The sequence below is a fragment of the Manihot esculenta genome, chromosome 16, assembly GCF_001659605.2.
Source record: "Manihot esculenta cultivar AM560-2 chromosome 16, M.esculenta_v8, whole genome shotgun sequence".
Classification (NCBI taxonomy): Eukaryota; Viridiplantae; Streptophyta; class Magnoliopsida; order Malpighiales; family Euphorbiaceae; genus Manihot; species Manihot esculenta.
In genome coordinates, this window is record NC_035176.2 from 23,729,087 (window position 1) to 23,753,671 (window position 24,585).

The 24,585-nt window shown below is 42.8% G+C and overlaps 1 long non-coding RNA gene across 1 annotated transcript; it reads left to right on the forward strand.

Moving 5' to 3' along the window:
* The first annotated feature begins 22,238 nt into the window (after positions 1-22,238).
* LOC110604191 lies at positions 22,239-24,043 on the forward strand. The gene is made up of 4 exons (XR_002486209.2): positions 22,239-22,683; positions 22,776-23,126; positions 23,480-23,603; positions 23,893-24,043. It is a non-coding gene; the product is annotated as an uncharacterized LOC110604191 (long non-coding RNA).
* The last annotated feature ends 542 nt before the right edge of the window (positions 24,044-24,585 follow it).

The window sequence follows — 24,585 nt, forward strand, 5'->3', positions numbered from 1 at the left end:
CAGCTAGTATGAGGGAAGTAGAGATGGATGTTCAGAGAAGAGATGTCAGTTTGGGAATCAGGGTGCCAGAGGAAGGCATGGGAGATTCTCAGGAGGATGCTCAGACTCAGGATTCCAGAATCTCAGGTTCAGGAGGGATTGATCCCTCCACTCTGAGTACAGCCTCCACGAAAAGCAAGAAGTGGGGCAGAACCCTAAGGGGGAAGAAGAAGAAGTTGTGGAGTCGGTTGAAGTCTAGTCTGGGATTAGGTGGTGGTTCGAGCTCTGGCTCAGGCAGTTCAAGATGCTTGAGGTGCGGAAGGCCGCACAAGGGAGTCTGCCGTTATGGGACTAATCTATGTTTCAGATGCAGTCAGGAAGGGCACATGGTACGTGAGTGTCCTACTGTGCCCCGGGTAGCACAGTCTCAGCCAGCAGCTCCAGCCGTGGTTCAGGTTAGTGGTCGAGGCAGAGGAAGAGGGTCAGCCTTTTCTTTTGAAGGTTCCCGTGGAGAAGGTCCGTCAGCTCCAGCTCGGATCTTCAACCAAGCTCAGCAGGAGGCAGACACATCGAACATGGTGGTGTCAGGTACGCTCACTTTTGAATGTTCTGATGTGTATGTTTTTGTGAACCCTGGTATTCTCTTTCTTTAGTTGCTCTAGAAGCCGTCGAGAGGTTGAGTTGATAGCTTTTGGGCTAGAGTGTTCTCTTTAGGTCAGTAGACTCATGTGTGATCCATTTGTGGCAGAGTCAGTCTGCCGGTTTAGTTCTGTGTCAGTTGAGGGTAGATGCCTCCCACTCGATTTTGAGGTCCTAGACTTGACTGTCTGGACGTCAATCGAGGGATGGATTGGTTTCTGCTCGTGGTGTTATCTTGGTCTGTAGAAACAAGGTAGTCAGATTCTGAGGACAGGATGGGTCAGAGGTAGTCTTCTGAGGGGACACAGTAGGGATGCCTAAAGGTTTGTTGTCAGCCTTTCAGACTCGTAGAGTGCGTAGGAGGGGTTGTCAGATGGTTCTAGCTCTTGTTTGAGAGTTTTGCAGTCAGGTCAGGGAACCAGCCTCAGTGGTTATAGTTAGAGAGTTCTTAGTTGTTTTCCCAGGCGAGTTGTCAGGTTTACCATCTGTCAGGGAGTTAGAGTTTGGTATAGGAGTGGTGTCTGGACACAGAACCATTTATGTCCTTCCCTATAGGATGGCACCTGTAGTTGAGAGTTGTCAGAATAGAGGTGAGGCTTGGTAGATAAGGGTTTTATCCGACCTAGTACCTTACCCTGGAGTGTTCCAGTGTTGTTGTGGGAAACGAAGGGTAGATGCTTGAGACTTTGTAACGACTGTAAGCAGTCGACCAAGGTCACTACCAAGGGCAGGTATTTCCCATGCAGGATGGATGATCTATTGGGACAGCTAGTAGGAGCTGTTTGTTTTCCAAGGTAGATTTGAAATCCGGGTACTACCTGTGAGAGTTAGAGTTAGTTTTGGGTCAGAAGTGAAAAGAAGTCAGTTAGTGAAGATGGAGAGAAAGAGTAAGGATCAGAGTAGCGCAGCGGAAGCCAGTGGAGTTCAGGAGTAGGTTGGGTACTGCTAAGGTGTTTCTTTTGGTAAGGGTGATTTCCTATGGAGAAGTCCATTCGGATTTCCGGATTCCTGTGTTATGGAAGCTCGTGTCAGATCCAAGTGAGGTTCTTAAAGAACCAGAGGTGGAGATCTTAAGGGATCTCACCCGTGTTGAGCAGTTAGTGCGGATCATGGACACATAAGTCAAGAAGTTCAGGAACAAGGAAATCCCGGTGGTGAAAAGTTTTGGAAATCACCACTGGTTGATAGTGAGTGTTTAGGAGACCCGGGAGTTATACTCCAGCAGTGCCTGTGTCTCTCTTTCAGGAGAGAGATTTTTAGGTTTTGCTTGCTGGTTTGCTTGCTTGTTCTTGTATGATTGATGTTGTGTTTTTATGAATGCCTGTTTGTTGTGGAACATTCGGGGACGAATGTTCTTAAAGGGGGGAAGAATGTAATACCCGGCTAGATTCCGGCATCGAAATCCCTACCTTCCGGCGGAATCTCCGTTGGAATCTGGAATTCTGAAGATGCCAGAGGCTTCTAGAGGGGTAAAATGTGTTTTCTAAAAGGTTTTTACTGATTTCATGGTTTTAAATGAAAAAGAACTGAGTTTTGAAAAGAAAAGACCAAGGAGGCATTTGCCAGGTTCGGCCGCCGAAAGTGAAGTTCCGCCGCCGAACATGGAAAGGCTTCAGGAGCGCTTTTGGCCTCCGAAATTCTTGTTTGAACGAGCCAAGGTTCGGCAGCCGAAAGTCAAGTTCGGCCGCCGAACATGCATGAGTTTAGGGGGCACGTTAGGCTGCCGAAGGTCTTCGACCAGGCCACCTATAAAGGGCCCTCAGATCGGAAATGGGCGAGTTTTCTCCCCATTCTCGAGCTCAGGTGAGTTTTTGTCCTCCCTTGGCCGTTTTCATGTTTTTCTTCATCTCCTTCATATTTTCATGAGTTTTATGGCTGTTTTGAAGAGTTTTCAAGCTTAGATCAAGTTTTGGGAACTTGGAGACCCAAGGAGTTGGTTTCTCCCATCTCCAAGTTAGAGCTCGCACAAACCCTCGATCTTCAAGAGGTAAGTGTGGATCTATGCTTTCTTTTACGTTTCATGAAGTTTTAAATAAGTTTTAAGAGGTTTTAATGGTTAAGTATGGGTAGATATGCATGTTAGGCTTTATGTGGGTTTTTATGCAAATGTATGTTTATATGATGTTATGTAGAGGTTTAAGCTAGTCTATGCATGTGGGAGTGAGTATGCATGATGGGGAGAGAGTATGTGAGGATTTGGTTGTTTTTATGGTTTTGGCTTATGTGAGTCATAAGCTATCTATGTATGTTTTTGTTGTTGTTTTTGGAGTTTAATCTAGTTGTTTAAGCTCCTTTGTGCATGGTTAAGGGTTTATGCATGTTTTGGTAAGGTTGGGTGCTTGTTTTGGGGTGTTTGGAAGGTTTGGGAGGCTTGAATGCATGAGAAGCTGAGTTCTGCCCTTCTGGGAAGAACTCAGGTTCGGCCGCCGAAGGTGGTTTTGGCCGCCGAACCTGCCTTTGGATGTATGGATTGGCCGCCTAACCTTGCCCCCGAAAGTTGAGTTGTGGCTTGAAAGCAGACTTTCGGCCGCCGAAGGAAGGATTCGGCCGCCGAAAGTGCCTGACTTTCATCTCTGGAGTGGGACTTTCGGCCGCCGAAGGTGCAGCCGAAAGTGCCCGAGTTTCGTCTCTGGAGAGAGGGTTCGGCCGCCGAAGGTGCCGCCGAAAGTGCCCTGTCCAGCCTTTTCAAGGTTGTTTTCTATGCATGTTTAAGTGATGTTTTAGAGAGTTTTTGGGTAGTTGTTTATGAGTGATTAGAATGTGTTTGGCACCTCATTCGAGTCCACCTGTGTAGGATCGGACCCGAGGGATCGAGGAGGCCATCAGTGTTAGCAGTTGCAGAGTCAGTTCAACGTCTGCCAGAGGTGAGTAGAACTAAACTTAATCTTTTATTTTATGAAATCAAATGCCTAAAGCATGCTCATGCATCATGTTTATATGTAATAGGTTGATTGCACTAGTTACACGAATATGAAGCATTGCATTATTTATTGTTGATGGAGATTGGACCAAGGACGACCCCACTAGCCCTAGAGATGTTGTGAGACCTGGCCAGGCCAGGCATACATATCCAGTTGTTGTAAGACCTGGCCGGGCCAGGCATACGAAGGTTGTGAGACCCGGCCGGGCCGGGCATACTGAGACTGGAAGGGATGTTTTGGGGTTAGGCCCAATCCGTGATATGATTTGTTAGTGCTGTGACGCATTTCATGAAAGCATGTAATTAATGAACTGTTTTCTTTGTTTCTACTCATTGGGCTTTTTAGCTCACCCCTCTCCCCTAACCCCAGTGTTGCAGGTTTGAGGTTGATCGGGAAGTCTCAAGAGTAAAGGTTATGCTTATGTAATAGTTTTAGATTAGTACCTTTAGTGTGGACATGTATTATAAATTGATATAATGATTTGTAAGAGAATGTAATGTAAAGTTAAGTGGAGTTATGTTTATGGTTTAGTACTGTGCTTGGCCCTAAGGCTTGGTTAGTCCCTGTTTAATACATGATGTATGTATGGTTTATTGTTGAGTTGAGTTTGAACTAATCTTGTGGCATGTGTTGTGTACCACGCTATGGTAATTGATGAGGACCTTAGTGGAGGTCTTATGTTAGTGGTTTGATGCATGCACAGGTTAGGTTTGGTTCTTTGGATATGACTCCGGCTTGATGTATGATATGTTGACCCAGCTAGAGTTGTGATGAGGGCTCTAGTAGGGGATCCTTTTATGTTTTCAGTTATGTTGCGTACAGGTCAAGCTCGGTTTATACATCATATGTTTCAGTTTTTATGTTAAAGTTTTGATCATGTATGGGATTTGACCAGGTGATAGGGGGTATGTTTGGCTTGCTACGGGTCCCGGCGGCCTTAAGCCGATCTGGATCCTAGCGCCGGTGGCGGTTCGGGCCGTTACAGTAGGGTATCGGTTTCCGGGTCGTTACACTAGATTTCTCCCATCTCCAAGTTAAGGATCGCATCTCCTCTCGATCTTCAAGAGGTAAGCTTAGATCCTACCCTTCTTGTATGTTTTATAAAAGTTTTGAGGGGTTTTAAGAGGGTTTATTGCATGATTAGAGTATATGCATGATGTTAGGGTTTATGTGAGTTCTATGAATAATGTATGTTATATGTGTTGCTAGATGTGTTGTTGTTGGGGTATAGGCTAGTTTGAAACTCCTATATGCTTATGTATATGTGTATGCATGATGTGGGAGTGTTGAATGTGATTTTGGAAAGTTTGGGAGGCATTTATGCATAGAAGGCTGAGTTCTGCCATTTCTGGAAGAACTCAGGTTCGGCAGCCGAAGCCATGTTCGGCCGCCGAACCTGCTTGTGATGGCAAGTTGTGGCTGCCGAACCCTGCCCCCAAAAGTTGGACTTTCGGCTCTGGAGGGGAGTTTCGGCCGCCGAAAGTGCCGCCGAACATGCATGAGTTTCGGCTCTGGAAGGAACTTTCGGCCGCCGAACTTGCCGCCGAAGGTGTATGAGTTTCGGCTCTGGAGGGACTTTCGGCCGCCGAACCTGCCGCCGAAAGTGCCCTGTTCAGCCTTCCTTTGCATGATTTCTATGATTGATTTATGATGTTTTAGGGGGTTTTTGGGGAGTAGTTTAGAGTTATGTTAGTGTATGTTTGGTCCCTCATTTTGAGTCCATCTGTGTAGGTTTGGACCCGAGGAACCGAGGACCCCAGCAGTGAGCTAGCTGCTTCAGAGTCAGCCTGAGGTGAGTAGAATGAATCTTTATGTATCAAATTAAATCAGTTTTGAGCATGTTCATGCATCATGAATACCATATTATTTACTAGGTTGTTTGCATTAGAATCCACGAATACGTTGCATTGCATATTATGATGTTGATGTGGATGGATGTTGGATGACCCATTAGTTCTCAATATGATAAAATATGATATGATATGATATGGAAGTCCAGGTGTGACCTGCACTACGCCCCTGGCATAATGTAAGAGAAAGTCCAGGTGTGGCCTGCACTACGCCCCCAGCACGATTGGATATGTATGATATGTTATGTATAAGAGAAAAACTAGGTGTGGCCTGCACTATGCCCCTGGCATGATTGGATTATGTAGAGGGCTATTGGTGACAAGTCCATCCTTGATGTGTATTGTTTGTGATGTGATGCATTTCATGAAAGCATGGATTTTAATATAATGTTTTACTATTCTGCTCACTGGGCTCTAGTAGCTCACCCCTTTCCCTTAATCCCCCAGGTTTGTAGGATCGGGATAGACCGGGGAGTCTTCCAGGTTGAAGTTATGTCTTTGTAATAGTTAGTTGTGGACATAAATTGCAAAATGATGTATTGTAAAATAGTGTAAAATAATGTATTGATGATTAGTATTGTGCTTGGCCCTAATGTATGAGAATCCCCTGTTATACATGATCTTTTGTTAATGTTTTAATGTTAAAATTATGTTGAACCAAGCTTAGCATATATTATGTTAACCCAACTAGAGCATTTGATGAGGGCTCTAGTATGGGAGTTTTTATGTATTCAGTTTTAGTGCATGTGTAATACCCGGCTAGACTCCGGTATCGGAATTCCTACCGTCCGGTGGAACCTCGGATGTCGGAAGCCTCTAGTAGGGTAGAAACATGTTTTCCTAAAATGTTTTAGTGTATTTTATGATTTTAAATGAAAAGGAAATGAGTTTTTGCATGGAAAACAACCTTGGAGGAAAACCCAGGTTCGGCCGCCGAAGCTCAAGTTCGGCCGCCGAACATGCATGTGTTTTGGAGGCACGTTAGGCCCCCGAAAGCATAGGTGAGGGAAGTTCAGGTTCGGCCGCCGAAACCCAAGTTCGGCCGCCGAACATGGCATGCTTGAGGAAGCACTTTCGGCCCCCGAACGTGGCCTGGCCAGCCACTTATAAAAGGGACCCTTAGCCGAAATGGACGAGCTTTCTTCCATTTTCGGCCACAGCTAGCTTCCAACCTCCCTCTTCCAAATCTAGTGTTTTTCCTCCAAATCCCCACCATTTTTCTTGAGTTTTAAGCTTGCATTGAAGGTTTTGAACTTTTGAAATAAGTTTTGGAGCTTTGGGAACTCAGGAGCTCATTTTCTTGGATCTCCAAGTTTAGGTCGTCTCTTTCTCGATCTTCAAGAGGTAAGAGCCGATCTTAAGCTCAATGTATGTTTTAAATAAGTTTTATGAATTTTTATGGGGTAGAAATGCATGTTTAAGTTAGTTGAGCTATGTTAGGTTTTATGTGATTTTTGAACAATGTGGCATGTTTGAGTATGTTTGAAGTGTTGTAGTTGGGGTATTTGTTTGTTTGAGGCCCCTAGGAGCTTGTATGCATGTTTTGGTTGAGTTATATGCATGATTTGAAGTTTTGGGAGGCAAGAGGTTCATGTGAACCAAGTTTCTACCATTCTGGGAGAAACCAGGTTCGGCAGCCGAAGGGACTTTCGGCCGCCGAACCCCCTTGTGGAGGCAGCATTCGGCTGCCGAAGCTTGCCCCCGAAAGAGGACTTTCGGATCTTTCTGGGACTTTCGGCCGCCGAAGGTGCCGCCGAAAGTGCCTGACTTTCGGCTCTGGAGGGACTTTCGGCCGCCGAACCTGCCGCCGAAAGTGCCCTGTTCAGCCATTTCTTGCATGTTTTTATATAGTTGTTTTGTGGTGTTTTAGGGGGTTTTTGGGGAGTATGTTAGAGTTATGTTTATGTATGTTTGGTCCCTCATTGGAGTCCACCTGTGTAGGTTCGGACCCGAGGAACCGAGGACCCCAGCAGTGAGCCAGCTGCTACAGAGTTTGTCAGAGCTAGCCAGAGGTGAGTGGAATAAACCTTAAGTTTTAAAATAAATGAAATATGACTTTTGAGCATGATCCATGCATCATGAATGCCATGAGATATAGTAGGTTGCTGCATTAGTATTCACGAATACGTTGCATTGCATTTATGATGTTGATGTGGATTGGTTATTGAATGATCCTTTAGTCCTCATATGATATGATGATGTTATGGCATGATATGGTATGGAAGTCCAGGTTGTACCCATTCTACGTCCCTGGCACAGTTGGACTGTATGATATGTTATGTTAAGAGAAAGACCGGTTGTACCCATTCTACGTCCCGGCACAGTTGGACTATGTGGAGGACTATAGGTGACAATACCATCCAAGATGTGATTTGTTGTGATGTGTTGCATTCCATGAAAGCATGAAATTTTAATATATTGTTTTCTACTATTCTGCTCACTGGGCTTGTTAGCTCACCCCTCTCCCCTAACCCCAGATGTGCAGGTACAGGGTAGACCAGAAGGTTAGCCAGAGTTTTTGAAGTATGTTGATGTAATAGTTAGATTGTGGACATGACAATTGTATTATGATGTAATGTAAGAGATTACAGTATGTTATGTAATGAGGTATATTGAGGTTATAGATGTGCTTGACCCTATGAGTATTGTTATCCCTTTTGATACATGATCTATAGAAATGTTTTATAATGTTCATGTTAGCCAACTCATCTCATGTTGTATCGCCCGTTGGGGCATTGATGAGATCCCACAGAGGGATCATGATTATGATCATGACTATGTACATGTATGTTCAGGTTGAGTTGAATGTTAAAAGAAAAGCTTAAATTTTTATGCATGTTGTTGATCATGTATGGGATTATACAGGTTTACAGGTTTATGTCAGGCTTGCTACGGGTCCCGGCGGCCTTAAGCCGATCTGGATCCTAGCGCCGGTAGCAGTCCGATTTTTGGGTCGTTACAGAATAGTATCAGAGCCCTAGGTTCATATGGTCGGACCTAGAGTGTCGGGCTCATAGAGGTTATAGAAGGTCAAGCACAATAGGAAGATCATGTCCACTAGGATAGGATGTGGAGTCCTATCTTGTATGATGATGTGAAATGCCATGATTTTATACATGTGCATTAATGATATGCTATGCTATGTGATGTATGTGATGAGGGTTCATGTGTGCCCACATGAACCATATAATGCTAATGTTTGCTTATTATGTGCTGCTTTTCAGAAAATAGGATGAGAGGAACTCGTCGATCTGCACGATTGACTGGAGAGCCACCTGAGGATGAGGGCACGAGCGCCCGTCCTCCCACATTGCCTAGGGCAATGTCTTGTAGAGCCAACAGAGAAAGAGTGTCAAGGGACCCTAGAAGGTCTTTTGATGCTAGCAGAAGGGGGACAGATAGAGGAGGAAGTTCTTCAGATGTGAGGGAGGTTATGGAAGAGGATCAGAGGAGGGATGGGAACTTGGATGTGAGCATGGAGGAAGAAGGGACAGGGGAGTCTCAGAGAGGCGTTCAGGCCTCGGGGTATGGTTTTCCACCCCATTATCCACCCTTCCCACAGGGTTCAGGGTATCCGATGGGAGGTACATCGGATTACTCCAGCTTTAACCCCTACCCTACCTACATGCCTTATCCACCTTTCTATCCACCTTACACACAGTACCCAGCTTATCCACCCTCACCCTTCTACCCTAACCCGGCAAACCCCACCTCGGGGAATGCTGCACCCCCACCTCCACCACCTACAGAACCAGCAGCCCCAGTTACTCAACCTCCTAGACCTAGCTAAGTCGATGGGAGCAAAGTGAAAATGACAGATTACCTCAAGCTAGATGCTCCCAAATACAAGTCAGGGGATGACCCCTTTGAGTATCTGAGAGTGGTGAAGACAATAACTGATGAGCTAGGGGCAAGTGATTGCAGGGCCATTCAGATGGCAGGGTTCACCTTAAAGTGCAAGAAGGCACGGGAATGGTTCAAGTGTTATGTGGACCCGAGACTAGACGGTATGACATGGGAAGAATTTGCGAATGAGTTCGCTGGATGGGCTTTCCCAGACAGTTCCAGAGAACTGAAGATGATTGAGTTTGAGCAACTGAGGCAGTCAAAGCACATGGGTGTAGAGGAGTTCACGGATAAATTCTTGGAGCTATTGCCTTTTTCAGGGCAAGCCCTAGATACAGATACGAAGAAAGCCAAGAGGTATGTTATGAAGCTGCATTCCAGGTACTCCTCGCTGATTCAGTCAGCTGAGAGAGAAAGTTTCCACACTGTGGTGGATATGGCTCGAAGAATGGAGGTGAGTGCTATAGTTGAGGGGTCAGTGAAGCAGTCAGTGACCCAGTCTTCAGGGGTTAAGACCCCAGGCAGAGGAGGACCAGGTTCCTCTTCTCAGAGCTCAGGTAAGAAGAGGTGGGATAACACCACCAGGAAGTCGAAGAAGAATAAGTTTTGGAACAAGTTGAAATCCGGTCTGGGATTTGGCGGTGGCTCGAGCTCAGGCTCAGATGGTACAGAATGTCAGAGATGTGGAAGACCGCACAGGGGAGTGTGTCGAGCTGGGACTAACACGTGTTTCAGATGTGGACAGGAGGGACACATAGCTCGGGATTGTCCTAGAGCGCCTTTTATGGGCCAGCCCCAGCAGACAGCTTCTGGTAGTGTGGCACAGCCAGCAGTTCCAGCCACAACTCAGGGCAGTGGCAGAGGTAGAGGGAGAGGGGCAGCCTCTTCTTCTGGTTCCCGAGGTGAAGGTCCATCAGCTCCAGCCAGGATCTTCACCATGACACAGCAGGAGGCTAACACATCCAACACCGTGGTGTCAGGTAATCTCGTCATTGGGTGTTCTGATGTGTATGCATTAATGGACCCGGGTGCATCTCATTCATTTATTGCTCCGAGAGCCGTTGAGAGGTTGGGTCTGATAGTCTCTGGGTTAGAGTGTCCCCTATGGGTCAGTGGACCCAAGTGTGACCCGTCAGTGGCAGTGTCAGTCTGCCAGTACAGTCCAGTTTTTGTTGAGGGAAGATGCCTCTCCGCCGACCTTGTGCTTCTAGATTTGACAGACTTTGACGTCATTCTAGGGATGGATTGGCTATCTACCCATGGTGCTACCTTGGACTGCAGGGACAAGGTAGTCAGGTTCAGAGATCAGAACGGGTCAGAGGTCGTCTTCAAAGGAGACAAGAGGGGCACACCTAGAGGTCTGATATCAGCTCTTCAGGCTCGTAGGTTGCTTAGGAAGGGATGTCAGGGGTACTTAGCTCATGTGAGAGAGCTAGACAGTCAGATCAGGGAGCCGGCCTCGGTGCCAGTTGTCAGAGAGTTTCAGGATGTCTTTCCAGATGAGCTTCCAGGTTTACCACCTGCTAGGGAGATAGAGTTCGAGATAGAGTTGGTGCCTGGAGCTAGACCGATCTCTATCCCTCCCTACAGGATGGCCCCAGCCGAGTTAAAGGAGTTGAAAGAGCAGTTGCAAGAGTTGGTAGACAAGGGCTTCATCCGACCGAGTACCTCACCCTGGGGTGCTCCGGTCTTGTTTGTGAGAAAGAAGGATGGATCCCTTAGACTTTGCATCGACTACAGACAGTTGAACAAAGTCATTACCAAGAATAGGTACCCTCTGCCAAGGATCGATGATCTATTTGACCAGCTAGCAAGAGCGGGTTGTTTCTCCAAAATAGATCTAAGATTGGGGTACCATCAGCTAAGGATAAGGGATGAGGATGTGCCGAAGACAGCCTTCAGGACCAGATATGGGCATTTTGAGTTCCTTGTAATGCCGTTCAGGTTAACCAACGCCCCTGCCGCATTCATGGATCTCATGAACAGAGTGTTTAGCCAGTACCTGGATCACTTCGTTATCGTCTTCATAGATGATATCTTAGTGTATTCTAGGAACGCAGAGGAGCATGCCCATCATCTGAGGTTGGTTCTGCAGACTTTGAGGGAACATGGCTTGTATGCCAAGTTCTCTAAATGTGAGTTCTGGCTGAGGAGCATTTCGTTCTTGGGGCATGTAGTGTCAGAGAATGGGATTGAGGTGGACCCCAAGAAGACAGAAATTGTGGCTAACTGGCCTAGACCCACTTCAGTGACAGAGATTAGAAGTTTCTTGGGTTTGGCAGGTTACTACAGGAGGTTCGTTCAGGACTTCTCAAAAATAGCAGCTCCTCTGACCAGACTAACCAGGAAGAATCAGAAATTTCTGTGGACCGACCAGTGCGAGGAGAGTTTTGAAGAGCTTAAGAAGAGGTTGACTTCAGCACTAGTTTTAGCTCTGCCATCTAGTGATGAGGACTTTACGGTCTTTTGTGATGCATCCCGTGTGGGACTGGGTTGTGTACTAATGCAGAAGGAGAGGGTGATCGCTTATGCTTCTAGGCAGCTAAAGAAGCATGAGTTGAATTACCCCACACATGACCTAGAGATGGCAGCAGTAATCTTTGCACTCAAGATGTGGAGGCACTACCTCTACGGGGTAAAATGTGAGATCTTCACAGATCATAAAAGCCTGCAGTACATCCTGAGTCAAAGAGATTTGAATTTGAGACAGAGGAGATGGGTGGAGCTGCTGAGTGACTATGATTGCAAGATTCAGTATCATCCGGGTAAGGCGAATGTCGTGGCAGACGCCCTAAGCCGGAAGTCACTAGGCAGTTTATCCCACATATCGGCAGAGAGGAGGACAGTGGTGAAGGAGTTCCACAAGCTTATTGAGGAAGGTCTACACATGGAGTTGTCTGGTACCGGTGCCCTGGTGGCCCAGATGAGAGTGGCACCCGTGTTTCTGGAGCAGGTGGCTCAGAAACAGCATGAGGACCCGGAGTTAGTGAAGATTGCCAGGACTGTCCAGTCAGGCAATGACAGTGAGTTCAGATTTGACAGCAAGGGGATCCTCCGCTATGGCAGCAGACTATGTGTACCAGATGACATAGGGCTGAAAGGGGACATTATGAGAGAGGCTCATAATGCAAGATACAGCATTCACCCTGGGGCCACCAAGATGTATCAAGATCTAAAGAAGGTTTATTGGTGGCCAGCTATGAAGAAAGAAGTGGCACAGTTCGTGTCAGCCTGCGAAGTGTGTCAGAGGGTGAAGCTGGAACATCAGAAGCCGGCTGGAATGCTTAACCCGCTACCTATTCCAGAGTGGAAATGGGAGAATATAGCTATGGACTTCGTAGTGGGGTTACCGGCGACGTCCAACAGAGTGGACTCCATATGGGTGATTGTGGACAGACTCACCAAATTTGCTCACTTCATTCCTGTCAGGAGTGGCTACTCTGTGGACAAGTTGGCGCAGGTATATATGGATGAGATCGTCAGGCTGCATGGGGTTCCTGTTTCGATAGTGTCTGATAGGGGGTCCCAGTTCACCTCCAGGTTTTGGCGGAGTCTGCAGAACGCCATGGGTACCAGGTTGGACTTCAGTACTGCCTTCCACCCCCAGACTGATGGACAGTCAGAAAGGACCATCCAGACTATCGAGGATATGCTCAGAATGTGTGTGCTGGACTTTGGCGGTTCTTGGAGGCAGCATCTACCTTTGGTGGAGTTTGCCTACAACAACAGCCATCATGCTAGCATCGGGATGGCTCCATATGAAGCTTTGTACGGAAGGAAGTGCAGATCACCTGTTTGCTGGGAGGAAGTTGGAGAAAAGGCCTTGGCAGGGCCTGAGCTAGTAGAGATCACCAGCAGGGTGGTACCCATAATCAGAGAGAGAATCAAGACTGCTGCCAGCAGACAGAAGAGGTATGCAGACGTCCGCAGAAGACAGTTAGAGTTTCAGGAGGGGGATCTGGTATTGCTCAAGGTGTCTCCTATGAAGGGAGTGGTTCGCTTCGGGAAGAAAGGTAAACTAGCCCCACGATACATCGGACCCTTCGAAATCTTGCAAAAGATTGGGAATGTGTCGTACAAGCTGGATTTACCTGCTTCAATGGAAAGAATCCATTCGGTTTTCCATGTTTCAATGTTGAGGAAATTTGTGTCAGATCCGAGCAAGGTTCTTAGTGAGCCTGATGTGGAGGTCCAAGAGGATCTCACCTATGTTGAACAGCCAGTACGGATCATAGACACCCAGATCAGAAAGTTAAGGAACAAGGAAATCCCGATGGTGAAAGTCCTGTGGAACCACCACAATTTAGAAGAATGCACTTGGGAGACACGGGAGTCTATGCTCCAGCAGTACCCTCATCTCTTTTAAGGTTAGATCCCTATGTGTTTATGTGTTTTGCATGTGTGTTATGTTCTATGCCATGCTTTGTATACTAGTTGAGGAACATTCGGGGACGAATGTTCTTAAGGGGGGGAGAATGTAATACCCGGCTAGACTCCGGTATCAGAATTCCTACCGTCCGGTGGAACCTCGGATGTCGGAAGCCTCTAGTAGGGTAGAAACATGTTTTCCTAAAATGTTTTAGTGTATTTTATGATTTTAAATGAAAAGGAAATGAGTTTTTGCATGGAAAACAACCTTGGAGGAAAACCCAGGTTCGGCCGCCGAAGCTCAAGTTCGGCCGCCGAACATGCATGTGTTTTGGAGGCACGTTAGGCCCCCGAAAGCATAGGTGAGGGAAGTTCAGGTTCGGCCGCCGAAACCCAAGTTCGGCCGCCGAACATGGCATGCTTGCGGAAGCACTTTCGGCCCCCGAACGTGGCCTGGCCAGCCACCTATAAAAGGGACCCTTAGCCGAAATGGACGAGCTTTCTTCCATTTTCGGCCACAGCTAGCTTCCAATCTACCTCTTCCAAATCTAGTATTTTTCCTCCAAATCCCCACCATTTTTCTTGAGTTTTAAGCTTGCATTGAAGGTTTTGAACTTTTGAAACAAGTTTTGGAGCTTTGGGAACTCAGGAGCTCATTTTCTTGGATCTCCAAGTTTAGGTCGTCTCTTTCTCGATCTTCAAGAGGTAAGAGCCGATCTTAAGCTCAATGTATGTTTTAAATAAGTTTTATGAATTTTTATGGGGTAGAAATGCATGTTTAAGTTAGTTGAGCTATGTTAGGTTTTATGTGATTTTTGAAGAATGTGGCATGTTTGAGTATGTTTGAAGTGTTGTAGTTGGGGTATTTGTTTGTTTGAGGCGCCTAGGAGCTTGTATGCATGTTTTGGTTGAGTTATATGCATGATTTGAAGTTTTGGGAGGCAAGAGGTTCATGTGAACCAAGTTTCTGCCATTCTGGGAGAAACCAGGTTCGGCAGCCGAAGGGACTTTCGGCCGCCGAACCCCCTTGTGGAGGCAACATTCGGCTGCCGAAGCTTGCCCCCGAAAGAGGACTTTCGGATCTGTCTGGGACTTTCGACCGCCGAAGGTGCCGCCGAAAGTGCCTGACTTTCGGCTCTGGAGGGACTTTCGGCCGCCGAACCTGCCGCCGAAAGTGCCCTGTTCAGCCATTTCTTGCATGTTTTTATATAGTTGTTTTGTGGTGTTTTAGGGGGTATTTGGGGAGTATGTTAGAGTTATGTTTATGTATGTTTGGTCCCTCATTGGAGTCCACCTGTGTAGGTTCGGACCCGAGGAACCGAGGACCCCAGCAGTGAGCCAGCTGCTACAGAGTTTGTCAGAGCTAGCCAGAGGTGAGTGGAATAAACCTTAAGTTTTAAAATAAATGAAATATGACTTTTGAGCATGATCCATGCATCATGAATGCCATGAGATATAGTAGGTTGCTGCATTAGTATTCACGAATACGTTGCATTGCATTTATGATGTTGATGTGGATTGGTTATTGAATGATCCTTTAGTCCTCATATGATATGATGATGTTATGGCATGATATGGTATGGAAGTCCAGGTTGTACCCATTCTACGTCCCTGGCACGATGTAAGAGGAAGTCCAGGTTGTACCCATTCTACGTCCCTGGCACAGTTGGACTGTATGATATGTTATGTTAAGAGAAAGACCGGTTGTACCCATTCTACGTCCCGGCACAGTTGGACTATGTGGAGGACTATAGGTGACAATACCATCCAAGATGTGATTTGTTGTGATGTGTTGCATTCCATGAAAGCATGAAATTTTAATATATTGTTTTTTACTATTCTGCTCACTGGGCTTGTTAGCTCACCCCTCTCCCCTAACCCCAGATGTGCAGGTACAGGGTAGACCAGAAGGTTAGCCAGAGTTTTTGAAGTATGTTGATGTAATAGTTAGATTGTGGACATGACAATTGTATTATGATGTAATGTAAGAGATTACAGTATGTTATGTAATGAGGTATATTGAGGTTATAGATGTGCTTGACCCTATGAGTATTGTTATCCCTTTTGATACATGATCTATAGAAATGTTTTATAATGTTCATGTTAGCCAACTCATCTCATGTTGTATCGCCCGTTGGGGCATTGATGAGATCCCACAGAGGGATCATGATTATGATCATGACTATGTACATGTATGTTCAGGTTGAGTTGAATGTTAAAAGAAAAGTTTAAATTTTTATGCATGTTGTTGATCATGTATGGGATTATACAGGTTTACAGGTTTATGTCAGGCTTGCTACGGGTCCCGGCGGCCTTAAGCCGATCTGGATCCTAGCGCCGGTAGCGGTCCGATTTTCGGGTCGTTACAGCATGCACAGGTTGAGCTTGGTGAATGAAAAGGTTTAAGTTATTATGTAAATGTATGATCATGTATGGGATTTAACAGGTATACAAGATGTATGTTAGGCTTGCTACGGGTCCCGGCGACCCTAAGTCGATCTGGATCCTAGCACCGGTAGCGGTCCGGTTTCCAGGTTGTTACATCAGTAACTAGGAAGGATCATTTTCCTTTACCTTTTATCGATCAAATGTTAGAAAGATTGGCAGAAAAATCTCATTTTTGCTGTTTGGATGGCTTTTCAAGTTTTTACCAGATACCAGTGGCCCCAGAAGACCAAGAGAAGACGACTTTCACATATCCGTTCGGCACTTTTGCCTACAGAAGGATGCCTTTTGGACTTTGCAATGCACCAGCAACTTTCCAAAGATATATGGTCAGTATATTTTCGAAATTTGTTGAGAATTCAATAGGCCTATTGAATCTCTTGGAAAAACAACTTATATCTAATTAATCTAATTAAATCCGTAATTGTTTAATTGGATTAATAACAAGTAGTAATTAACATATTAATTTATGTTAAGAAATTGGCATATTTGATTTAAATAAAATGCGTGTTTTTATTGATTAAGTTTGGGTTCTTCTCTCTTAATGCAGTTGACTAATTAAATCTACAGGCGTGTTGGGGTTATTAGTTAACTAGAAATTAATTTAAGCACGAAGCGAATTAATTTATTCATAAGGAATAATTGGTGGGATTCGCGTGTTTGACCACTATAACTAAATAATAGATGATAACATGAATTATTTTTTCTAACCAATGATCATTTGCAAAACACCTCAATTTGATTACCTTCAGCTGAAAATCCTAACTATTTATTTGTCTCTCAAATTTCAATTGCATTGTTTATTATTATTTTTTCCTTTTAAGTTTATTTTTATTAGCTTGCCCAAGGCACAACCACTTTTATAAGAAAAAAAAAACTCTCTTCTTCTCACTTTTTCCTATTAAACTATTTCTCTATTTCAATTTGGTCATTTAAATTAAGCAGAACTGAAATCTTTGTGGAATCGATACTCACTCACCCTATCTACAAGTTCCTATCAATTAAAAAAAGGAAAGTAAATTTTAATTTGACGGATTCGACACTCGTCATTCAAAATATCTTATTTTCTAGAAAATATTTTTCTTAAAAAGTATATTTTTAAGAAATTTATTTATTGAGAAGTATGGTATAATTGTATTTGGTATACAAATCAACTTCTTAGAAAGTAAAATTATTTCTAAGTGGTAAAAAATAATAATATCCATAATATGATTTCAAATGTAATAAATTAAGGGATAAAAAAGTAAATTCAATGTAATTTAACTAGGGAAGTGCAACTTACTAAGCTCCACCTATGTAAATTACTTATATGTGAGAAATAGTTTTCAGAAAGTTAACTTAAAATGCAAACGAAACAAGAGTGTTTTTACCATTCTTAAAAAATAGTACTTTCTTGATTTACTTATCTCTAATCAGACTGTTTTCATTAAAATGATTTTTTACTTCGCAAGAATAGTAAATCTAGAGATTGAATGGCAAAGGAAGCTCCTATTGACCTTTGTACTTTGTTGATTCTGGATAAAACGCCACAGAAGAAGTTCTACTACTTAATATTGATACAAAAGTCTCAAGAAGTGAAAGAAGGAAAAAAAAAGCATTAACTAAAATGCAAAGGAGAAAACTATTTTAAAACAAGAGATAATAATATGGAACTTTATGTTGAATTATTATTATTATTATTATTATTATTATTATTATTATTATATACTCTAGTTTAAATATCATATTACTTTAGTTCAAATAGAACTCTATCTCCTAGTTGCAACAAACTACTTTTATTAAGATGATTTTTTTTTACCTCGTAAGAATAGTAAACTTGGAGATTGAAAGGCAAAACAAGCTCCTATTGACCCTTGTGCTTCGTTGATTCTAGATAAAATGCCACAAAATGAGTTTCACTACTCAATATTGATATAAAAGTCTCAAGAATTGAAAGAAAAAAAGAAGTATCACCTAAATGCAAAGGAGAAAACTATTGTAAAACAAGATATAATAGTGTAGAACTTTATGTTGAATTATTATATATGTCTATATATATTCTAGTTCAAATAACATATTACTTTAGTTCAAATAGAACTCTATCTCCTAGTTGCAACAGAGTGCTTTCATTAAAATGATCTTTTTACCTTGCAAGAATAGTAAATTTGGAAATTAAATGGCAAAAGAAGCTCCTATTAACCCTTGTGCTTTGCTGATTGTGGATAAAACACCATAGAACAAGTTTCACTACTCAATATTGATATAAAAGTCTCAAGAAGTGAAAGAACAAAAAAAAAACATTACCTAAATGCAAAGGAGAAAACTATTGTAAAATAAGAGATAATAGTGTAGAACTTTATATTGAATTCTTCTATATTATATATATATATATATATATATATATATATATATATATATATATATATGAGAACAAACATATTATTTAACATAAAATAAACATATCTAAAACTTTCAATAAATCTTTATAAGATTTAATGACATCAAGATTTAGGTTTAGGTGCAACTCATAATCCTAAGAAAATTTATCTCTTAATATCTCTCATGAAAAGTTCAATAGGATGACTCACAGTTTTTCTCGCTACCTAATTAGCATTTTTTGACAAAGTTTTAAGGGAAAGGTACAGAAAAATACACTGTGGTTTATTGATTTTTTACTTCGGTGTATGTTATTTACTTCAAGGTTTGTGGTTCAATTTTTTGTCACAGTAATACCTTGTGATATGAGTTTCATATTAGCTTGGGGTCTCGAAATGACCGATATTTATAAATGACACGATAATATTGTAATATCCGGCTAGACTCCGGTATCGGAATTCCTACTGTCCGGTGGAATCCCGGGTGTCAGAGACCTCTAGAAGGGTAAAATCATGTTTTTATAAAATGTTTTAATGTATTTTATGTTTTAAACTAAAAGGAAAATGAGTTTTTGCATGAAAATAGTCTTGGAGGAAAACTCAGGTTCGACCGCCGAACATGCATGCACTTCGGGTGTGCTTTAGGCCCCCGAAAGCATAAGTGAGGGGAGTCCAGGTTCGGCCGCCGAACCTTATGTTCGGCCGCCGAACATGGCATGCATGCAGAGGCACGTTCGGCCCCCGAATGTGGCCTGGCCAGCCACCTATAAAGGGGTCCCTTAGCCGAAAACGGGCGAGCTTTTCTCTCCATTTTCGGCCAAGGTGAGCTCTCCGTCTTCCCTCGCCGATCTTGAGTTTATTCCTTCCATTCTTCATGATTTTTATGAGTTTGCAACTTTGTTTTGAAGATTTTTGAGCATAAAGCAAGTTTTGGAGCTTTGAGGTTCAAGGAACTCAATCTCTCCCATCTCCGAGCTAGGGTCGTTTTCCTCTCGATTTTTAAGAGGTAGGGGCCGATCTTGAGCTCACTATATGTTTTAAACAAGTTTTAAGTTGATTCATGGGGTAGAAATGTATGTTTATGTTAGTTGAGCATTGTTACGTTATATGTGTTTTATAGACAATGTATGTTGGATATGCATGTTTGATGTGTTGTAGATGGGGTTTAGGATAATTTGAAGCCCCTAGGAGCTGATGTATGTATCTATGCATGTTTTGGATGAGTTGTATGCTTAATTGAAGGTTTTGGGAGGCAAATGTGCATGAGGAGCCGAGTTTCTGCCCTTTTGGCAGAAACCAGGTTCGGCAGCCGAAGGACTTTCGGCCGCCGAACCTGCCTGGGAGGCAAGCCTTTCGGCTGCCGAAGCCTGCCCCCGAAAAGAGACTTTCGTCTCTGGAGGGCACTTTCGGCCGCCAAAGGTGCCGCCGAACCTGTCTGACTTTCGGCTCTGGAGGGACTTTCGGCCGCCGAACCTGCCGCCGAAAGTGCTCTATTCAGCCTTCCTTTGCATGTTTTGCATGATTGTTTTGAGGTCTTTTAGGGGGTTTTTGGGGGATGTTTTTAGAGTCATGTTCTAGTTGTTTGGTCCCTCATTTGAGTCCACCTGTGTAGGTTCGGACCCGAGGAACCGAAGACCCCAGCAGTGAGTCAGCTGCTTCAGTCTTTGTCAGAGCTAGCTGAGGTGAGTAGAATAAACCTTTATGTTTTAAAGCAAATAAATTATAAAGTTTTGAGCATGCTCATGCATCATGAATGCCATGTGATGATTTAGGTTGTTTGCATTAGAATTCACGAATATGTTGCATTGCATTCTATGATGTTGATGTGGATTGGTTATTGGATGATCCTTTAGTCCTCATATGATATGATATGATGATGATATGGCATGATATGGTATGGAAGTCCGGTTGACCCATTCTATGTCCTGGCACTATGTAAGAGAAAGACCGGTTGACCCATTCTACGTCCCGGCACCTTGGAAATGTTATGTTATGATATGTTAAGAGAAAGACCGGTTGATCCATTCTACGTCTCGGCACTTTGGAATGTAGAGGACTATTGGTGACAATACCATCCGTGATGTGATTTATCTGTGATGTGTTGCATTCCATTATGGCATATGATTTAAATGTTTTTATTATTCTGCTCACTGGGCTCTAGTAGCTCACCCCTTTCCCTAATCCCCCAGGTTTGCAGGTACGGGCTAGGCAGAGAAGTCAAGAGTAATGAAGTCATGTGTATGTAATAGTTAGAAAGTGGACATGATAGATTGTAAATGATGTAAAGTTATGAATAGTTATGTTATGTAAAAATGATATTGAGGATTAGAGGTTGTGCTTGACCCTATGTGTATGGTGATCCCTTTTGTATACATGATCTATGTTTTATGATGTTTATGTTCCACCAAGCTTGTGTATGATGAGATACCCCATTGGAGCATTTGGTTAGAGCTCCAGTGTGAGGTTTATGTTTATGTTTATGTATATGCTTATGTGCATGCACAGGTTGAGCTTGGTAAAAGAAAAGAAAAGTTCAAATTTTTATGTATGTTGTTGATCATGTATGGGATTAAACAGGTTTACAGGAGGTATGTCAGGCTTGCTACGGGTCCCGGCGGCCTTATGCCGATCTGGATCCTAGCGCCGGTAGAGGTCCGATTTTCGGGTCGTTACAAAATGGTATCAGAGCCCTAGGTTCATATGGTCGGACCTAGAGTGTCGGACTCATAGATGTTATAGAAGGTCAAGCACAATAGGAAAGATCATGTCCACTAGGATAGGATGTAGAGTCCTGTCTTGAATGACGATGTGAAATGCCATGATTATATGCATGTGCATTAATGATATGTTATGATATGTGATGTATGTGATGCGGGTTCATGTGTTTCCACATGAACCATTTGATGCAAATGTTTATGTGATGTGTACTGTTTTTCAGAAACAGGATGAGAGGAACTCGTCGATCTGCACGATTGACTGAAGTACCACCTGAGGATGAGGGCACGAGCGCCCATCCTCCTGCATTGCCTAGGGCAATGTCAAGTAGGTCCAGCAGAGAAAGAGCAGTAAGAGACCCTAGAAGGTCTTTGGATCTGGGTAGGAGCAGATCAGTGAGGGGAACAGTTCAGGGAGGAATGTCGGTTGATATGGGGGATGAGATGGATGTGGATCAGAGGAGGGATGGCAGTTTAGGAGTAAGCATGTCGGAAGAGGGAATGGGAGAGTCCCAAGGAGGCAACCAGGCCTCGGGATTTGTTCAACCACCTCACTACCCACCCTTTTCTCAAAATCCCGGGTATTCGATGCACTACAAAAAAACTATGAAATTGCGACCAAAATTAGCGACCAAAATTTTTGGTCGCTATATAGCAACCAATCAGCGACCATTCTGCTACTACATGAATAAAATAATATTTTTATTTAACAAAAGACTCAACGACCAAAAATTGGTTGTTATTTGGTCGCTATTTAGCGACCAAATATTAAATCGTCGCTAAGTTTAGCGGGAATTAGTGGCGCGAGATATTTGCGACCATATTTGCGACAAAATTGCGACTACTTTTTGAGCGGGAATATAATGTTATAATTTGCGACCATATTTAGCGACTAATTAGTTTAGTCGCTAAACAGCGACCAATCAGCGACCATTTTATTTTTAAAATTTTAATTTAATTTTTAATTAAATTTTATTTTATTTAAAATTTTAAATTAAGTGATTTTAATTCGGTATACAAAATTACATCGTTTTGACAATTTAAGAGATACTCTAAATCAGGAATCCAAATACAGAGCCACAGTTCCACAAACACTGGTTTGAACCGATTGAATTTCTGGGATTATCGGGTTCTTCCCAACGACAGATCAACACGCTTCGTGGTCCTTTGCAAAAACCCTTCTCTCTCCTGAGTTTCGGGTTTCGTTTGAATCGAAAGTGAAAGGTCACGTATACAAAACAAGCTTGATTGGTATCAGCATTTTGTTTTTAACATTTTCTATCATCGAGGGAAGTTGCTCTTCGACATCTGTTCAAGATCTAGGGTTCTTGTCCTTTCTGAGACGCTTACGACGCTGACGCCGGGGATACGGCAAGAGAGTGAGCTTTGTTACCTGATTTCTCACCTTTTTTGCCTCCTTAAGATTTTCTCTTGTGTCGAAAATTAGGGTTTTGATTTTAGTCATAAGCATGTAGTTATTTGTTGTTAATTCCTTGGTACAGGGAAGCCGCTGGGCGTTTCACTTTCAGAAGAGAGAAGGTAGCAGCCATGGAGAGCTGTTCTACTAGTAATCTATTTTCCTACACTTAGTAATAATCCTCTTCTTCTCAAATATTTTATCCTTTTCCCACTCCACATTAATAGACTTCCATTTCACAGGGACTCATTAGCGATGTGTGTCCTAGAACAAACTCCAAGGGCTTCAAAACATTCTTTGTAGCCAGCGACAGAGCACATTAATACTATCAGATCCCATGATGTTTAAGAAAAATATGTTGTTTTCAGTTCTTCTTCGTTATTTCTGACCCTTGTTCGGGTTATTGAGAAAGTTTATGGGAATTATTCGATTCTTGGAGCTGGGTTTTGGAGGGTAAAATTGAGATTTGTTAATTGTGGTTTCAATCTTCTTGGTTAATCAGGTTGATCTAGTAGACTTAATTCATTGATTGGTCTGGAGTTGAATGCCTCAATCAAAACTCCAGCCACTCTCTTCCCAATGCTCTCAAACAGGTAAATTTATCAGCAGAAAGTTTTCCCTTTTGTGCATTTGATAGTCTATGTGGTTTGGATTTTCTTTAATTGCATTATTTTTCCTTCATGCTCATCCAAATGCAATTTTGATTTCCTTTCCATTTTTTCTCCCTTCTATTTTCATAGCACGCGACAAACTTTTGGGAGTGTTCAATACCTTTCCCCTCAATTTTCTTGAAGCCCAAATTGATTGACATGAAGCTTACTAAGATTTTCTTTGAGCATAATGCTCACTTTAATCATGCTCAGAGAAAGAATTCCTCAATATATTGTTTTTTATGATTCATATGGTTATTATGTTTTATGTTTATTGTAATTTGTGCACAAGTTAGGGATATAGAGAAGATGCTGGTTTGAATCTAGAGAGCGATGCGGATGAGCAGCTGTTGATCTATATACCTTTCACTCAAGTTGTTAAACGGTACTCTGTTGTTGTCCAGGGACCTGAAGAAGAAGGTATATGTTAATATAAGCCCTTTATCATTTTCTAAGAGCACCACCTTTTGTTAAATTTAATCATTCATATTTTTGCAACAAGTTCCACTTTGCAAAGGTTTTAGTGAAAAGTTCCACTTCTGACCTCTCAAGCATCTCTTGCATTATGCAGCAGTTAAATTCATGGTTAAGTTATCATTTAATGGACTTAGTATGCTATTCTGATTGGTTACTATGAAAATAGACAGCTATTCACTGGCTTTGATATGATTGTGAAAAATGAGCCTGCTAATAATGCTTTTCCATCAAGGAGATGTTGCCATGGCTGATGCCTGCACAAGTTCAATCAAAGGCTCGCCAAGTGCAAGGGGATCAAGTTTTATTGAGGGGATCTCTAAATCTTCATATGTAAGACAAGCATCAGATCTTAAAGGTTCTTCCGTAAAGGTCAGTTTTGAAATACATTTTCATCTTTGACCTTGCTAATGAAGTGTAGACATTGTGCTTAAGATGAATTATTAATTATTAATTCAGAACATGTGATTTGTAAAATGCTACTTAAACTAGACTTTTTATCTGGCTGATTCTATTTGTAGTAAGTTGGAGTGTTAATAGGTGGAATCAGGATCCAAGGTAGCCAAATTCGGTTTTGCCCAACTTCAGAGCATCCTTTCAAAAACAATTGAAAGCGCAAAAACTGAACCTAAATCCACCATGAGATATAATTGTCAAATAGAAATAGGATATCTTATCAAAGTATTTAGCTTAAATCTCCAATGTCCAAAGGATGCTCTGTATGTGCTTTTGAGTTGGAAAAGCCTGACTGGCACCGGCTATATAGGGACTTTTGGGTTATAGTTTTGTAAGATTGTAATCTGAAACTGTTTGTGAATCTGTTATATTAATGTTTGAAGTTTGAACTTCGATTTGAGCATCTCATTTATAACATGTCTAGGAAAGCATGAGGTAGTAATTCAGTTTCTTGAGTTCTTTTCGTTGGTAG